Source organism: Pleurodeles waltl, chromosome 2_2 (genome assembly GCF_031143425.1).
Source record: "Pleurodeles waltl isolate 20211129_DDA chromosome 2_2, aPleWal1.hap1.20221129, whole genome shotgun sequence".
NCBI classification, from domain to species: domain Eukaryota; kingdom Metazoa; phylum Chordata; class Amphibia; order Caudata; family Salamandridae; genus Pleurodeles; species Pleurodeles waltl.
The window spans coordinates 1006550656-1006565002 of record NC_090439.1 but is presented as its reverse complement, the minus strand read 5'-3'; the positions used below and the strand labels follow the sequence as shown (position 1 = coordinate 1006565002).

At 42.7% G+C, this 14347-nt stretch overlaps 1 long non-coding RNA gene across 2 annotated transcripts in view; it reads right to left on the bottom strand.

Annotated features, from left to right (window-relative positions):
• Positions 1-13957, bottom strand: part of LOC138282822 (uncharacterized) — a 351482-nt gene extending 337525 nt beyond the window's left edge. Inside the window, exon 1 of one of the 2 annotated variants that reach the window (XR_011201005.1) lies at positions 13568-13957. This is a non-coding gene — a long non-coding RNA (uncharacterized lncRNA). The remainder of the gene's footprint in view (positions 1-13567) is intronic. The other variant, XR_011201004.1, reaches the window with a different exon arrangement.
• Between the last annotated feature and the right edge of the window lie 390 nt (positions 13958-14347).

Below are 14347 nucleotides of genomic sequence, written 5' to 3'. Positions count from 1 at the left end.
TCGAAATAGCATCTGATATAAATATCATGTCCTAAATGTCGCTTACCAAAATAGTCCACATTGGAGTTATTAAGAGAAAAGAAAATCTACACACAGTGGGACCATATTTAATAAACTATATTAAGGACACTATATTTATGTCAGCAATGCTTCTGCATGCAATATTCTGGCACACAAGTCATGAAAGTCATTCTTGTGAGAGCACGTGCTTGGTGAGGGATAAAGTGATCATGCAGCAAGGGGTACCTTCAGAGGATCAAGTCTTGCCCCACGAGGCCAGGTGCAGTAGGCGCTACCATCTAACGCAAATGAGACTTGTGGTCTCCACCCTACTGCACTTGCTCAAGGGGTCCATGAATAGCTGTACTTGATTCCCCCCAAAAGACCCAGGGAGCAACACATAGACCAGCGCAGACAAGTTGGTGTGCAGGCATAACACCATCATGTTGGCAGTTCTGCAGTGTACCACGATGTATGCTTCGCACCACTGTGCCTCGCCTGTGAGAAGAATAATGTTTTTAAGAATGCTCTATTTTGACCCAGCATTTTCAGATAATTAGTGTATCCTCTCATGGATGTAAGTCTGCATGAGTGTGTGCATGTACTTGTTTGTTAAAAACACGACTAATGAATCATGAGTGGACTCCCTATATATTGTTTAGGGCTAATTCAGTCTAGTTTGGTCCTAATTAAGGCCACTTGGCGCACGTGAGCAACAAACCATAGGTCTTAACATGTAGACTAGATCAGTGATGCAGCGCCTATTATTACCCTCCATCATCTGGGAATAGTACTACTGTAGTACTGATGTGTTTTTAATCTTATCAGAGTGACTATTATTAAAATTGTTTTGTGTGGTTACACCCTAACCAATTTTACTCTGTCTGTCCCTACAATATCAACCACTCCAGATCACTGGTTCAGTCCACCCAGTTGTATCACCACTCTGGGAGAAGGGTCCAATGATGAGGACCAACTAGGTTGCCCTGGCCGGGTCACGGAATTAGATAGTGTTGTCTTCACAATACCTGAGTAAGAGCAGCCTTGTTTTTTTTGGAATCACATCATAAACAATAGGGAGATGGTAAAGTTCTCCTACAAACAACTCTTCCTTGCCCTTTTTGGTTGGAGTATAGTCTGTTGCGTACCCTTCTGGATTGCCCGAAGAAAAGCAAACTCCTCCCATTGGCCATGGTGCCACCCAGCACAGAATAGCATGTGTGCAAGGTGTCAAGTGTCACATTAGGATGGTCTCAAATAGGAGGAAAACCCCATAAAATTGAAAAAACCTCCTTGGACATCTTACGAATCTTGATTGAAGATAAGGATTATCTTTTTTCCTTTTTTAATTTTTATTGCAGATTTTACATACAATAAACACAAGAGTAGAACATCATTGATAGGTACTAAAAATTACAGTAAGAAGCGATACGTGTAGAAAAATTCAGAGCGCTGTGTACAAAAAACCTCAATCCAGCTCATAAGGCAATGTAGGCAAGCCAGACAATAAAGTGCATACAGTACAGGGTACGATAACCATTAATATACTCTAGGATGGGCATGACTCCCTCTTGTGAGCAGCGACCATATACAGTACAATCAGTAAAGTGCTTAAATGCAACCCTCACTATCAATAATTAGGATTATCAATGAAGGGAACAGCCTTAAGAACAAGAAGGAGAAAAAGAATCAGGCCACATATGTAGAATCCAGTAGAAAGTTTCAGCTATAAAGACAAAAATAGGGGGGAAGCAAGGGGACAAAGGAACAGTGAAATATAGGGAAATAAAGCTCAATGCATCCTTCACTTAGACGTGCCTCCTTATATTTGGTGTTAAAAGGAACTGACATCACAGAGAGATGGCCTCTTTTTATCGTGGATTGGACTACTCAGATAACATCCAATGGACAGGCCTCCATCACTGAAAGAACATGTCATAAGGCTCGACCATGCCCTCATTCTGTAAATCATGATGTTTTATTAGCAAGTGAAGAAGAAGCCCAAATTGCTGCCATCATTCTCGCCTTTACTCCAGGCAGCTTACATAACATCTCTTTGGGTGGCCTCTGGTCAGGAACACTTGGGTGGTCCCAGTAACACCGGCATCAGCAAAATGAGCCTTCGGACAGCATGAGCAATGAGCCTTTCTCTTCGGCCCACCATCCTCTTTAGTGCCTTCTTAGGATACAAATACATTTTAATAAACTTCTGGACTCCCTCAACACCAACTTAAAAGACACCTATATTGCACGTTTCCCATTCAAGGACAGGTCAACAACAACAAAGCCCTCAGCAGCATGGTACATTAAGGAACAACTCTACAGCTAATAAAGCATCCACAATTAAGAAAATAAATAATGCAAATCAATCAAAAGGCAACCTAATCCACTGACTACTCTATGCACAGCCAGTACCACAAGTAGTCCAACTTATAAAAAATCAGCCATTGTGAAGATTACATAAACTCAGACCCCTTTTTTAAGTCATAAAAACTGAGTAATTAATCTGCTAGGTGGTCCTGTGCTCAAACAAATGTGAGAACATCAACCAATTCTGACCAGAGTGCATATCTGCAGCACCAACCACACTACAGTCATTCCCCCATGCCACGACTGACTACTCCCAAGTGGGACATCTCCAAGCTACTCTCAAGCACAGACCACATTAGCATCCTCTGCAGCCAAAAGACCACCTCATACTATCATGTCATCCCACATTTCTACACTGCTAAAGTCTTTTCTGTAAAAGTACTCACCCCCATTATTAACATAATTAGTACCTTTCTCATGTAGGTGTTTTCCCAGATGCATTAAAAGGAGAACAGTTCCTCCTTCTTCTAAAGAAAGCAGCCCTGAACTATAAGAACTTCGCCAACTGCCAACCCATCACAAAATTGCTATTTTACATAAAAATAAAGTGATCAGCATCTACCCACAGGACAAAATGGTCACTGCTGCATAACTACTGGCCTTGCTTCAGCTGGTGATACAAAGAATGTCCAAGATGTGGACAATGCCCTTCTAATCGCTGATGATACTCAAGGCTACAGGTGATTCCGGATAACATTAGGTGACTTTGAAACATCCGATCATTAAATTCTGATTAACAATCCAGCAACACATATTGCTTTAATAGACAGTGCACTTTAATGGTACTTCTAGAACTTAGCAGGTACCCCATACCTGTGGTATTTTGCAAGGGTTCATCCTCTCTACCTTCATCTTGATCCTCTTCATGAAAGGAGTACACCTTGATAACCACAGAATCAAGATTCGCCAATATGCAAACAATATCTAATTCCATGTGATATTGTCCAGAACTATAGCTATCCAGCAATTTATAAACTGCCTAGCTCTTATTCACGCCTGGATATAAAATGACTACCTCAAAATGAAATCTACGCTCATCAACAAGTGAAGCTCTGGTCAAGGGTTGGTTACATGAGGATGGGTAGATTATCTCCTCAAAACAGAAGGGGCACAAAATCTCTCAACACAACCATCACCAGCAGCGATTTCTTCTAAATATATACCATGTAGCAAAGCAAAACATTCTAGTATATGCCCTCCCACCTACATCTTGTAAACCCCTATCTCACTAAATTGTATTTCAGAACTATTGCCCAAGCCTTGGTCATTTCCCAGCTAGATGGCGGGAGCATTGCTTAAGGGACATTGCACCACTAAAGCAGTCTGATCCACTGCTGTTTGGCTCCAAGGACAGAAGAAAAACTATCAAGCGCCTAACACCTTGATAGCTGCTGCTGCATGACCACATCATCATAACGGCACACTACATCAACTATAAAACAGTAAATACTACCAAACAAACCTATCTCGCCAAAAACTCAGGAACTCAAAAGAAAATTGCAACAAAAGGATCCATGATATCATCAGATTAGAAATCACAAAGGAATGCCAAGCTTTTGCAATCTATTCCACAGGGATCTGGAACTGAAATGGCATCCTCTTGCGAATGAAGCAAACTACATCTGTCCTGAAGCAGCTAAAGATTAATCTCCTCAAGAAGCACCTCAGTAGTTACCAATGAGGGCTATATCAGCACCTCCCAGCTTCTTAACATCTTCGTTTGTAATTATGTAGTCCAACAGGACGGTAATAGAGTATATTGACAATCCAACTAGCTCATGCACCCAGGTAAGGAATCAGTTCATGACAGTATTAAATGACAATGTTCACAATTTAAGCATGGTTCCAAACAACACAACTAGCTCTCCCGAACCACGGCTACACCATTGAACTTCATAGACTGATTCACATTTTTACACCTATATAGTGAACCATTCTCCTCTTGTTTGTCCTGGATTAAGTCATTCATCATCTGACACAGGGTTATCCACTGTTTGGTTCAACATATCCGCCCACTCCCTTAGATACTCTTCCATCCTTTTTTCCATCCTAACCCCTTTTAATCAAAACTCTTCTGTCAGTGACCATTCCAACAAGTCTTTGGTCCATTTGAAGATATTGTTCCCTGGTTAGAAATGGGGTCTCTAGTTGACAGTGGTTTGCACCCTGTCCAAGTAGGGACCTTCACTATAGTCAGGGTAAGGGAGTCACATAGCTAAGATAATCCCTGCTCATCCTCTGGGTAGGTTGACTCAAGCACTCAGGCGTATCTCAGAGGTAATGTGTTTGTGTATTTGAACACACACACGCACACACACACACACACATACAGAATAACACAGTGAAAACACTACAAAAGGACTCCAAACCAGTTTGGGAAAATAGCCAGTATTTACCTGAATAAAACAAGACCAAAATGACAAAAATACAACATATACAAGTAAAGATATCACTTTTTAAAGGTTCAAAGAGTCGTAATCCATAGGAATCAATGGCTATATCCTTTTAACACACAGCACCTGGGATTCGTCAAAAACAAAGATGATGTGGGCCGCAACGGAGGTGATGCGTCGGTTCCTTACTGCGCACTGGAGGTGATGCGTCAGTTTCTTATTGGCAGGAGAGGTGATGGGTCAATTTCTGGACACACGGCCACGGTTCCTTACTGCGGTGTGGGTCGATGAGAAACTGTCACCCAAGGACGATGCAGGGAAAATCCAGATGCACTGGGTAGAGGGAATTGTGCTTGAAACAGCCAATGTGTCGATTCTGCAGCTGAAAGAGCGGTGCTGCGTCGATTCTTCACCTGTGGAACAAGATCTGCATCGATTTATCTGCTGCAGCGCATCAGTGCGTGGATTTTCTCCTTCAGGTCGCCAGCGTCCACTTCCTAGGGCCCAGCCAGGGACTGGAGTTAGCACCACTTGGCAAGTCAGGACTCTCTGTAGAAGAGCCCAGGCACTGATGGGTGAAGTATTCGAAGACCATGAGACTTATTAATAGGCGACAAGCTCATTCCAAGCCCTTGACGAACCTGGAAAGTAGGATGTAGAAAGCAAAGTCCAGTCATTTCACACCCAGGAAAGGAGCAGCAAGCAGCAGCTCAGGACAACAAAGCAACAGACAGAGTGGCAGTCCCTCCTACAACATCCAGCTCTTCTTCCTGGCAGAATGTCCTCAGTGCAGAAGGATTCTAAAGTTGTGGTCTCAGAAGTTCCAATACTTATACTCATGTCTGCTTCTGAAGCAGGCAAACTTCAAAGGAAAGTCTCTGTAGTGCACAAGACCCTGCCTTTCCTGCCCTGGCTTCTGACACATTCCAGGGGTTTGGGGACTGCTTTGTGTGAGGAAAGGCACAGTCCTATTCAGGTACAAGTGTCAGCTCCTCCCAGCACTCTAGTCCAGGAAGACCCATCAGGATATGCAGGGCACACCTAAGCTCCCTTTGTGTGATTGCCTAGAGTGAATTCACAAACGGCCCATCTGGCATCCTGACCCAGACGTGTATTCCACAAACAGGCAGAGGCACAGAATGGTTAAGCAAGAAAATGTCCACTTTCTAAAAGTGGCATTTTCAAACTTACAATTTAAGAATCAACTTCACCAAAAGATGTATTTTTAAATAGTGAGTTCAGAGACCCCAAACTCCTTACCTCTATCTGCTCCCAATGGGAAATTACACTTAAAAGATATTTCAAGGCAATCCCCATATTAACCTATGGGAGAGATAGGCCTTGCAATAGTAAAATCCGAAATTAGCAGTATTTCACTATTAGGACATGTAAAACACACCATTACATGTCCTATATTTTACATACACTGCACCCTGTCCAGGGTCTACCACAGGGGTGACTTGCATGTAGTAAAAGGGGAGGTTTGGGCCTGGCAAGTGGGTGTACTAGCCAGGTCGAACTAGCAGTTAAAACTGTACAGACCGATACTGCAGTGGCATGTCTGAGACATGTTTACAGGGCTACTCATGTGGGTGGCACAACGAGTGCTGCAGGCTCACTAGTAGCATTTGATTTACAGGCCCTGGGAGCATATGGTGCACTATACTAAGGACTTACTAGCAAATCAAATATGCCAATCATGGATAAACCAATCACCAATACAGTTTAGACAGGGAGCACTTGAACGTTAGCACTGTTCAGCAGTGGTAAAGTGCCCAGAATCCGAAAGCCAGCAAAAACTAAATTCAGCACAAGATCAAAACAGGTCAAAAGCCAAAAAGACAGGGGGAACCACGGCAATAACTAACAGGTCTAAAGGCCCTCTCTTTGTTATACAGCATTTCGCAAGAGTAGGCCAACTTTGGCAAATCTGTGCTGCATTCTCCCCTGTATGGGTTTGGGGCTAGTCTCAATATACAGTGACATACTGATATTTGGAGACGAACATGAGTCACCCATTTAAGTTGCATCACTACCTATTCCCAGTGCCCATTAGTGTTTTGCATGTCTAGGTCGTATGAAGGAATGCGGCCTCTTGCACAATACATTTTGGACAAGTCAAGGGTCTATTGAGATATATTCTATGTATTCTAGTGGGTCCGAAATACGTACAATGAAATTTAAAATCTGGAGTTACTAGTCACTTCTTGTACCTGAGCACAAGCTTTCACCCATTCTGCACCCATTAAGGAAGTCTGCAGGTCTCTGTCCCATTCTTGTTGTGCCTTAAACACTAGTGGTGGCCTATCCACCTTCGATGCTTTCCAAATGCGGGACACCATGTCCCTTTCTCTCCCGCCCTCCAAGATCAATTCCAACATCAGTGAAGTCTGTGGTGTACCCGGGAGGCTAGTCCAAATCACTCTAGTTCTGCATGGCAACTAAGTAAATTGTATAATTTGTCCTGTGGAGACCACAGATGTTCCTCTAACCTCCTCAAATGTCAAGAACTTCCCTCTTGGGTTGAATTTCTCCAGAGTTAAGCAGCCTCCATCCCTCCATACAGGCCTCTAACATTACCTCCTGTATTTGGCCAAATGGTTGTAGTCATTCAATTGGCAGGGTCCTACTGTAGGGTGAGCGCTTTAATGCTCACTGGATAGAAACCTGAACATGAAAGCCCATATCAACGCAGCCAAATGCAGTGCTCTCTTCTGGTTCTGTCTCTTCAAGAAGATCAAACTGTTTATATGTCTACTGTTATGCTGCATTAGACTAAGTCAAGGCCTGTGGCGCTGGTCATCTCCTGCTCGCATCTGCGCGGGTCTTGATGATTTGATTGGCGGCACTCTGGGTCTATGCTAGAGCCTTGATTTGGCATGCCCAGTTGCTGCATAGAGAAGGAGCTACTTTGCAGTTTCTAAACTGCACAACCGTTGAAGAGGAGACTTACCTGCAATCCTCATCACGCTTGTCCATGTTGCCTTCTCCCTCGACATCAGTCCTACAGGAACCAGAACTATAGTCATTTTCTACTGACCAAAATAAGAATGCAGAGTGGAGATCCTTCCCCATACATCTTTCCCAATTTAATATGGCTGTCAGGAAAGATTCTAGCATAGCTTCCTCTATGAAGGGTATATAAGGCTGAAAACAATTATCAGTGCACCATAAACATTTCTGAAGTTTGTTGGGTTCTTCACTATAGAAAATTCCTCCATTCCTCATCCTCCTGTCTTCCTATCAGTGCTCTCCTTCCCAGCCATACTTATTTTCTGGTCTCCTCGTAAAAGGTTTTTGCCTTTGTGATTTTTTTTTTTACTTCCACTAGGGCTCATTCTAAGAGGCACCTGTTGTCCAGTCGTTATTTCAGCACTTTATGACCACTGGAAGGGGTTGCTATAATCTTTTTCAGTCCTGTTTGAAAAAGAAGATGTCACTGGTTCAACAGCCAGCCCTTGACATCTACCAGATTCCAGAAACATAGTGCAAGCCTCTGTACTACCCAGACAAGACTGGGGGACACCAAAATCTCCTGGCTCTGCTCATGGCAACATTCAAGGCATCAGGAAGACTGGCAACTTGTACGAGATACTTCAATCGCATTACTCCCTCACTTGTATCTCTCCAGTGGCTTCCGATAAAAGCTAGAAGAATGCTAATGCTAGCCTGTCTGACACACAACGCTGTAAATTTCAGCACATATAAGTAACTAACACACAGTCTCATCATGTTGGGAGGAAACCGCTCCCTTTGCAGTGACATCTCCCTGCTACTGGATGGTCCAAAATTCAAGAAAAGCAGCAAATATGCTCAATTCTTTTCTGAAGAAGCCTCCAGAATCAGGAACTTGATTCTACTTGAAATTTGCCCAACCCTTTGGTTGACATTTTTGAGAGAGAGGTGAAAACTATTTTGATGAACAGATTCTCCCTCCCCACCCTAGGTGACCATCCAGGTTGGCCGGTCACCTGGATAAGCAAAACAGATGAACAGATTCTTCCCATGTAACCTCCTTGACCTTTGAGACCTTCACTGTAGGCTGGTCGCTCCGAGCCTCAGGAAACTGTAGGAAAATACAGAAAGAGACTATTCCAAAACTGAATGTTCCACATATGCGCATGTCATCAAAGGGTAGATTTTTGAAGCTCAGGTCAGGACATCTCCACCTACCTAAACACAAAAAGAGAGTCGGGGAGAGGAAGAGGACCACCCCATACTGTCTCCCTAAAATTTAAATCACAAACACAGGAGTATGGGGGTCACTTATAAGACGGGCCATTGAAGAAGGATTTACCTAAGGCTCCTTAATCTCAGACTATGAGTATTATATAACATGCTGTGGGAATTTCGTGGTGGGGGGGAAGAGGGAAGGGAAGTTTCCTTTACGGACTAGGTGGTCTCACACACTATATAGTGTCATGCTTCATCATATGACCACCTAGCCCCACCCAGGTAGGACAGTGCCACCTGGGCGGACTCAACCTCACCGTTAAAAGAAAGGGAGGGAGTGCAAAATTTCAGATTGTCTGGAAATATATGGGATTAAGGAACACTAGGAAAAATATAAAAAAAACACCTAGTCAGTCACCTGTGTAATAGTACACCTTTATTCGTGGTGACTGCTGGTGAGGATAGGACCCCGATGTGAGAACAACGACTCACTGGGTCACCTATCTAATAATTACTGGCCAACATGTTTCTGCCCGCTACAAAGAGCCAAGGAAGGTCTTGGGGCATTCTTCAGGGCCTAGGATCCCTAATTAGCCATGCATTATTGCGACAAGAGAAAGACTACTCCACTAGGAGGAGTGAAGGTTATACAGAAGTACAAGTAGTATAAGGCCTACCTCTGGGGGAATGCCCAAAAGGCGGCCCTAATCCTGGGTAGATACTTGCCCCAGGTCAAAAGGAGAGGGCGTGTCCCCTTATAGTCACACAAACTCCAAAGTAGGCGCTCGCTTAGCACCTAAACCGCTCCCCTCCAAGACCACCCCCCTAAGGATTTTTGCTGCAAACGTATGTCCCAATCACTGCCACACTGTTGTAATTTGAGCACACTACTGCCAACCCTATTATTACTGTAGTACTTAAAGTTAGCCAACTGATTGCCTTGACTGCGCCCGGACACGTTCGTGCTCTACAAAACTCTATAAACTCTATACTCTACAAATAAACGCAGTGGAAAAATTAATCTTGAGGGTTCCAGATCAACTGGAAAGGAGGCCTCAGGATCATCGGGTGCAGTTGCCCGAAAGTGTAGCGCACCGTTGGATTTGTCAGACGTAATGTAACTCCCCACATGTTAAATCCTGTAACATGCATAAAGTAATTCTCAAATAGACTGATTTTAGCACTTAACTCATTAGTCCATTTTACCATTGGCACAGGCACAAATGCTTCCTGGATCTACCCTGGCATATTAAACAAATCACGAAATGCCTCATTAATATTTTAAATAATTTCAGCACAAGGGAAAATTAACTACAGAGAACACCACTATGTTAGAATTAGCCTTTATTTTAACTGCCTTGGTGTGGGAAAGGCCTAGTGCAATTTACACATTTCAACCTGCACTACTGAGGTGACTTGGAGGTCACTGTTTTTTTCCAATTAAGAAAACTACAATTAATGTTTTTTTTTCCTTTGAGAGTTACTCAATGCTTGCAAAAATAAATTAAATATGATTCTGGTTCTTTTGCAGCACGTGCACGTTTTGTAAGAAATGCACAGTGTTATTACTTCTTATCTACCTGCATTGAATTCTGAGTTAAATGTATTTAAGTAAATTTGTACCAAATGCCCAATTCCTTGATTGCATTTGTTGATTTGGCAATGCTAGTGGCTGTATCTGCAGCCTGCGCTGTGCAAAGGGCTGTTAAAAGCGCTACATAACACCTTAGAAATATATTAAAAAATAAATCATTGTCTTTGGTCAGCAGATACAAAGTTTCTATTTAAGGAATATAAAAAAACGTTCAGATAAAATAAAAAGATATATACACTGTTGGGTTTAATGGTTGTATTTAGTCACATTTACAAAATGCGTTTTTTTTAAATGGCAAACCATTCAATGCTCTTAATTTGAAATAAAATATAGCGTATATACTGTCACTGTGAGAAACGAGGGTGTGAACTCAACAATACGTTCGAAATAGTGCGCCCTGAATCAAAACACAAAAGAGTACTGGTGGATTTATTCAACCAGCATCTGAGTAGTATAGATGCCTATTTATTTATGTAACTGTGTATAAGTACAAGGGTCGCCAGGCACTACAGAGTACTTTTACATAGAAACATTGTATTGCCAGCACAAGCTGCACACACAAGGTAATAAACATCAAGTCATGTAGCGAGAAAAATATAAAAAACAGAAAAGAGATAGTATTAAGCATGAGGTTCTCATAAAATAAACAATGGTCTTGGGTATTATACAGAGAAGTGCAATGTAATAGACAAGTGAAATCGAAATAAAATATTGAAGGCTATATCCAGAATATACTGAGATGAATCCTAAGCTTGCCAATGTTGAGGTGGTATGAGGGGAGCATACATACAGAATTCACAAGGAGGTAGTGATTTTCATCTTGTGGAAGTGTAAAATGGAGAAGGTAAAGAAAACAGGTTGAGGTCAAAATTAGGATATATATATTAAATCAAACATTACACAGTGCTACAACTCGTACAGTACAGAAAATTTCATATGTTATTACTCTGCAGCCTTCAAGCTTGGCAGCCATTTTGGACGACATAAAAAACACAACTCATGAGAAACACACATCCCCTCGAAAACTGCCATTTTACACGGCCAGTGCAGCTTTCTAACCGATAAGAAATAATTAAATTTGAGCCATTATACGAGCCATGCTCTTCCACTAGTCCCACTGTTAAGTAAATACTTATTTATAAAAAAAATTAACAAGCTTTTTTGGCTGCTAATGCAGTTCTCGGGCCTATAAATACAAAACAGCCAAACCACTGGCCAAAGGCCAACACTCAAGCTGAAAGTGGCAGCGACATAGTTCCTGTGCTCACAAACTCAAAAATACCTACAGAATCTAACAAAACAAATGTGATTTCTTCCCTTTCTTACTGTGAGACATTGCTTTACGTGAAAAGAAAGTAAAAGCAAAACTCTTTCCAAACAAAGTTGGCTACATATGATATTAATGTAAGAATTGAACGTCCTTTATGTAAGGACCTTCAGTGCCAACCAAGGAAATACAAAAATATGAGCAAATACAGATACAGTCAATAAATGGATGTGGCTGGCAATAAAAATAAAGCTAGGAGAATCAATGCCATAAAGAAAATCAAAGAAGCCAAAGGCCTTCTAAAGAAGCCAAGGAGAGTCCCGAACAACCTCACGCTTCGCAATGGGATTTTAGGGTAAAAATAAATTACCTGGCGGCATGCTATGGTTACTCTTGCAATACCTATCTCAAAAGATCCTCTGCAATTGTGAACCACAACGAGAAAAGACAATAAATCTGTTTCATTGACTCTGCGGGAAAGAACACACAATTATTCGTTTTTCAGACGAAACTATCTACAGCCAATGACTTTATACAACTTGACTGATTTGGGAGTGGACTCATTGGAAGGGGTAGAGCTCCCTCCCTCCACTAAAAAAAAGGCCTCTTCCATTCACTAAATAACGTTTTTGCTCCCAGTTGCGAGGGATCAGATATAATTGTGATAAATACACAGCAGTTTTTCTAGCATAGCTACAGCACTGGAGTTTCACCGCGATTTTATTTGGAGTTATTGATAACACCAATATTGTATTAGCCACATGCCAGTGTGTACAGTCTTTACATTATATATTGTATATATATTTTATGTTTCTTGCCAAGCTGTTGCTTCTAGGTGAGATTATAGACTTAGGCAAAGGAACACACATAACCCTGAAAACTACCAGCGATCAAAAATAAGATATGCTTACATGCGAGGCAATATAAAAGTTGTGGGCTCCTCTATTACTCCCACCTTTTATTTTGGCTGTGCAACAGCTCTCGGGCCTAAAATTACGACACAGCCACTCTTACGCTCAACACCGCCCTGGAGCACACAAACTTGAAAATATCTACATTGTTTGAAAAAAAAAATCTATATTGTGTGAAAAAAAAATATCTACATTGTGTGAAAAAACTGACCTTTCACTTTGGCCTTTTCGGACAGTGCATGGCCATGTTTGCAGAATCTATCTAATTTACCAATAAATTCGTGTCATAATATAGCAATATAGTATAATTCACTCCCACCCAGATAATTAAAGATAGATAAATAAAATACATGTAACAAAGGCACACCATGCATCGTGGAACCGCACTGCTGTAAATACAGGTGGTTTGACATTAGAAGGGTACAGCAGTGATGTGCTCAAAATGGCTGTAATATGCAGAGAGTGTGGCTGAGGGGCTGGGGGAAGGGGCTTAATACCTGCTTTATCGACTTTCTGAAGCAGACAAGATACAATTTACTCACGTGTTCAGGTCAGCATTAGAGCACTTGGATAATCTGGTCACCCCAGCAGTGATTCCTTCATTTGAAACATTACTGTCACAGCCATGGCAGGGAGGATCCAGCTTGAGGGCACGATACATTTATGTTTCTATATAATAGAACAACACCCCCTAACCCACACACACAGTTTAAAATCAAATTACGGTACCGACTGTCAGGTGCTTGTAAGTACACAAAATAAACATGTCTCTGATACCCAAGTGCCCTTTGAAAGCCAGTGCCCGAAATGCAAGATTTGACGGGCAGCAGCCCAGACCCCCGAGCACGTCTTCACTTACCGAAGTTGCAGCCCTCCTCCGCTCTTTCGAAAATCCTACAATCCATCCCCGGATGGGAAGAGGGTCCGGTCCGTAGAAAGAGATCCTCCGTCCTGCAGCGAGCTGCTCTGCCAGCCTCCATGTGCTCGGAGCACGCGCTCGCCTCGGTGGAAAGCTCCGAGTACAGTGCCGTGACATCACTGCAGGCACACGCACGCAGCACGCGCTCGCTGTAGCACACACCCCCTCTCGGGCTGCAGCAGTGGGGCTCGAGCTCAGGAGCGGGGAACCGCGTCAGGGCTGCCTCCCCGAGCCCGGGTGAGGACGGAAGCGTCGACTGCTCGCCACTTTAGGCAACTCTGAACAATGACGGCTGTGCCAACTTGTGCAGCTTCTTCGGCCTCGGCGCATCAGCTGGTCTCAGCCCTTTGGCACACGCTGCCCTGCGAGACCCTGTCACATGACACGAACCATGCAGGCTTCAAGTAAACACTGCTTCTCAGAAAGGGCTGAGACACGCTTTCTGTGGTTCACGGTGACTGACATACGGTCTTGAAAAAAAATACGATTTAAATACCTGTCAACTCACCCTCCTAAAAAGCAAGATAGCGCCACGGACTTCTAAATAACACCTCTTTGAAAACCAGCATCACCCTCCTAAAATCGTTTATCCTTCATTGATGTTAATGGGACCACCCTCTTAAATGTCAGACTTCACCACAATTCACAGAGCAACAGGTTGATAATGTTTACAAGTTGCAATAGTGTCACCCTTCACGTTATCACACTGTGGTAGTCCTC